General features: G+C 39.2%; 1 long non-coding RNA gene across 1 annotated transcript; it reads left to right on the forward strand.

Annotated features, from left to right (window-relative positions):
• The first annotated feature begins 3,562 nt into the window (after positions 1 to 3,562).
• Positions 3,563 to 3,939, forward strand: LOC146507971 (uncharacterized). Its single transcript, XR_014876787.1, has 2 exons — positions 3,563 to 3,595; positions 3,683 to 3,939. It is a non-coding gene; the product is annotated as an uncharacterized LOC146507971 (long non-coding RNA).
• The last annotated feature ends 529 nt before the right edge of the window (positions 3,940 to 4,468 follow it).

The following is a 4,468-nucleotide window of genomic DNA, read 5'->3' on the forward strand; positions in this document are numbered from 1 at the left end:
TTTAGTTACAGACTGTTCAGCCAAGAAAATCAAGAAATTCTCATTTCCCATAACCATTCACTGCAATTTCCAAGCCCCCTCCTGGAGGCAGTTACATGCTGCCAACAATGAGGCAACAGTGACCCAGCTGAATGTAAATAATGTATCAGCAGACTCTACCATACGTCAGGAGAAGAAATCTCACTACTTTATTCTATGTGTAACTTTTAAGAAGACATTTTTTTGTCAATTTGCTATTTTTAATCATGTTTTTGATGGATTTGGTATATGTAGGCTACAAACAAGCGTTTGTATATCTGTTATTTATGTCCTATTGCTACTTTCCATAATCCCGTACTTCTAAATACATAATATGGTTTCAATCTTTTATAGTTCATGTAACATATTCCGCTATAGTTTTGTTGTTGTATCACTGATAACATTTAAACTGGTTAATTCACAAAGGACCCAACTTCAAGAAAAATGTAGACATTCATATACACATTTATACTTTTATCAAACAGAGTATCCAATCTTAAATCACAAATCCCGAATAATGCAAAATTCTTTTTGTCAATTCTTTTGTCTTTTTGTTTATCAGTAGTTTACGTATTCATTAATCTTGGAAAAGTTAACTTTATTCTTTACGTCATGCTGTTAATGTCAGAGATGTGCTAAAAGCTTTATTATGTGGCTGATAGTATATTCAGCAGAGGTTCAAAGAGGAGCCAAGCTCCTGCTTTATCAAAAAACATTTCATCATTTGTTGACCATGACATTGTAGTCAAGCACACAGGTCAAAAGGCTTTGACACAGTGAAGCCTGGGATTTTAGTTATTGCAAAAACTGCAGTAATTGTTAAGATAGCAGTCATTATAATACACTACCAATGAACAGAGTCTGCAGTTAGGTTCATTTTTCACAGACATGACAGTCAGAAAGAAGTTAATGATTGAGCAGACACGAGTAAAACATGAAGAAATTCCAAATTTACCAGTCTTTGAAAATTTTTCACCCATTTTCCCGAGTGTCTCGTGTATGGTGCCAATTATGAGGCAACAAAAGCCTGAGGGGATATAAATACTGGCACTTTTTCTATACTCAGCCATCGGATCAGAAAATCTCAAAGAGCTGACAACAAGAGACATCAAAACATCAGAGAAGAGCAAGAAGTTTAAGCTAAAACCTCTTAAGATGAAGACACTGACAGCTACAGTTACAGTAGTCATTGTGGTCACAATTATGTGTATTCTGAGTAGGGTTGCCAACTCCCTGAGAAATAAATAAGGGACACCTCGTGGCCAGGGCCGGGCGACCCAGTTGTCTTCACCCTTCCCAGTGTGGTGAATTTTTTAGCTCTTTTTTTGTGTGTGAAATTATTTTTTTAACCATTTGACTTGAATTTGATTTAAGTAGATGCGTATTCTTTGTGACATCAACACATGGGAAACAAAAATCATTTAGCCATTTATTTTTAGCTCAAAATGACAACATTAACACAATAAAACAGGTCTCTTTCTTAAACAGAAGCCTGTCATGCTTAACTTTTGAGAATAAAAGTAAATCTTTCTTTAAAAGAACTCTGTCCTGCTTAACTTAAAATTATATAAATTAATAGAAAACAATAGAAAGAAAAATATTCTTGTAACAGTGCACATTTAGTGCATTTAGTGCAATTGGCTTCAGTAGAGGCATTATTTCAGCTTTTGCTCCCGTTTGTAAACCCACTTGTTCCCATGATTACGCATCATAACTCATCATCATTATTCATCTATGAATTACTTTTATGCATTACTCATCTATTTGTTGTAATCATCTATCCTTGCAGTTGTTTATTACACAAAATAAATTATATTATCACACTTCTGGCCACATAGCGCTGATATTCACTGCACATGCCCATTTTAACCTTAACCAGAGGGTTTAAAAACAAACAAACCAGTGTTTACATACCATATCTGCTTCTGCCGTGGCCTGGTGGACAAAAATTGGTTAAGGGTTCCCCGAGCTTTCACGCCCCTCATGTTCTTCATGTCCCCACCATTAGAAGCATGCCTATGGAAAAAGTGCGCCGGCACACAGTGCAGTGTGCTTTATAGGTGTTATCGTGCACTTTTCCAGCCAGGTGTTTCCCTTTTCCCATTCTTCCCTGTACGTTTGCAGCCTTTTTTTCTTTCTCTGAGAGGAACAAACATTGCTGGTCTAATGCTGGGCTTACACTGTGCGATTTGTGGCCCATTTTGAGCCGATTTTTGAGTCGTGCGACAAAAAGACGGAGCAGCACCGCTGTGCAGCGTGTGATCTGGACACAAGCGATGGAGGCACAACTTGTAGAACTTTGGAAAGCTCATCCGAGCCTTTTCGATGTGGCATCACCAAATTATCACAACCTCAACAACCGTGAAAATAGTTGGATTTACATTGCTGCTGAATCACAGCTGCCTGATTAGTGTTTTTCATTAGCAATTTAGCAAAGTTGATGGTGGTGTGCGTCTGTGTGAGTGAAAGACAGAGAGGGAGAGCGAGCGACAGATTTTCTGTTATGCCGGGTTCACGCTGTGCGATTTTTGGCCCATTTTGAGCCGATTTTTGAGTCGTGCGACCGTTTTGGCGATCGGCCCGATTTTGGCCTTCATCGTGCGTCGTGCATCGTGTAGTATACGTGGGGTAACGAGAAGCGATTAACACCTCACGACCAGCTCCCGATCATCAATCGCTTGGTCGCGAGGATTTCAAACGCGACCGTCGTGAGGGTGTCGCCGCAGTTTCTCACACTGCGCACGCGCAAACACAAATGTCAGCGAAAAAGACACAAGCTCTGGACACAAGCGATGGAGGCACTTGTAGAACTTTGGAAAGCTCATCCGAGCCTTTTCGATGTGGCCTCACAAAATTATCACGACCACAACAACCGTGAAAATAGTTGGATAGACATTGCTGCTCAATCACAGCTCCTGATCAATGTTTTTCATTAGCAATTTAGCAAAGTTGATGGTGGTGTGTGTCTGTGTGAGTGAAAGACAGAGAGGGAGAGCGAGCGACAGAATTTCTGTTATAACCTTCATTTTATGGACGCACAGTGTGAGCACTCGGGTCGCATCAGAGCATCGGGTGGTATAGTGTGAGACCCTGCATCGTGACCTACGAACTTATAACCCATGCGAGCCAATCGTGCAGTTTGAAAATCGCACAGTGTTTGCCCAGCTTCAGGTGTACTGTCGTCTGAGACTTGCACCGCAGTGTCGGCGTTTGTTTCCCTGTTGGTCATGCTTTTTGTTGTGGTCATCTGTTGTCTTCCGGTATTTTCTCCGCAAGCGACCTTTCTTCAACCAATGAGATGAGCGGTAATCTGAATTGTCATACTGTCATAAGTGTGCTGTCAGCTCATTGGTCACAAAGCAGGAGCGGGGCTGGAAATTATGTTTTCAAACAAAGCGTTAATTACATTAAAACTTATAGACTACTTTTGATTCTCACTGTATTACGGGACAAAGTGCGTCCCTTTTCAGCTCAATACGGGACGTGTACTTTTGTTTCTAAATACGGGACGATTCCGTTTTTTAAGGGACGGTTGGCAACCCTAATTCTGAGGAGCTCTGCTGTCCCTGTTGTTGAAGTAAGAAATTAACCTTTACTATTACAGTATTAATAACTCTGTTGTGTAGAAATTTTTCTTGCTCTAAACATGACAACTCATTAATAGGAGCAATTGCTGGTGGAGCTAATGAACACTGACAATCCGGCTGAAGAACCTGAAGAGATATCACTGAACTCATGGAAGGTGAGCAGGGATATTTGAATGAATCATTGGGCTAATTTAAAAGTGCCCAGCAGGGAGCTACAGAGCACAAACAAGAGTGAGCTGTAAGGCTGAAGATGAACACTGTGCTCATGTTTCTTGTCTTTTACATAGATGAAGGAAGACAAAAGCATGGTATCTTTTGCGGCAGGTGCTGTAATGACAAAGTGTGCTGGAGGTGCTGCTATGCCTAACTTGCTATGGTTTTACTCCTTTTATCAGCTGACAACGTTAAATTGTTTTAAAAAAAATGCAGCTGTTTTTAACCATGCTATGTTCTATGCACAACTGTGTAACATGAATTGCTTGCAAAAATAAATGCCTGAATAATAAAATGTAGCATTACTATAATACATTTCAGTGTTATTTTGTATGTCTACGGAATATTTTCTATAACTTATATGTTAAAAAAAATGAGTTACCTCACTGATAAGCACCTTAAATAAATTAGTTAAATATTTAAACTCCAGTTAAGGTACGTAGTTTGGAATAATTGGAAAAATATAGCAGCTATAGCTAAAAACAAAATTCTATAAGCAATAGCTTAACAAAGCATCTTCAGCTAGCTATACTTCTACAAGTCTCGCAGAAAGTCAGTTATACAGTAATTAATTGATCTGTTTGTTTTTGTATTAGTCAGCTCGAGCTTGTAGTACAAAATAATATATAATTTCAGGAACACTAGCTTAA

This window comes from Neolamprologus multifasciatus, chromosome 11, assembly GCF_963576455.1.
Source record: "Neolamprologus multifasciatus chromosome 11, fNeoMul1.2, whole genome shotgun sequence".
Lineage (NCBI taxonomy): Eukaryota > Metazoa > Chordata > Actinopteri > Cichliformes > Cichlidae > Neolamprologus > Neolamprologus multifasciatus.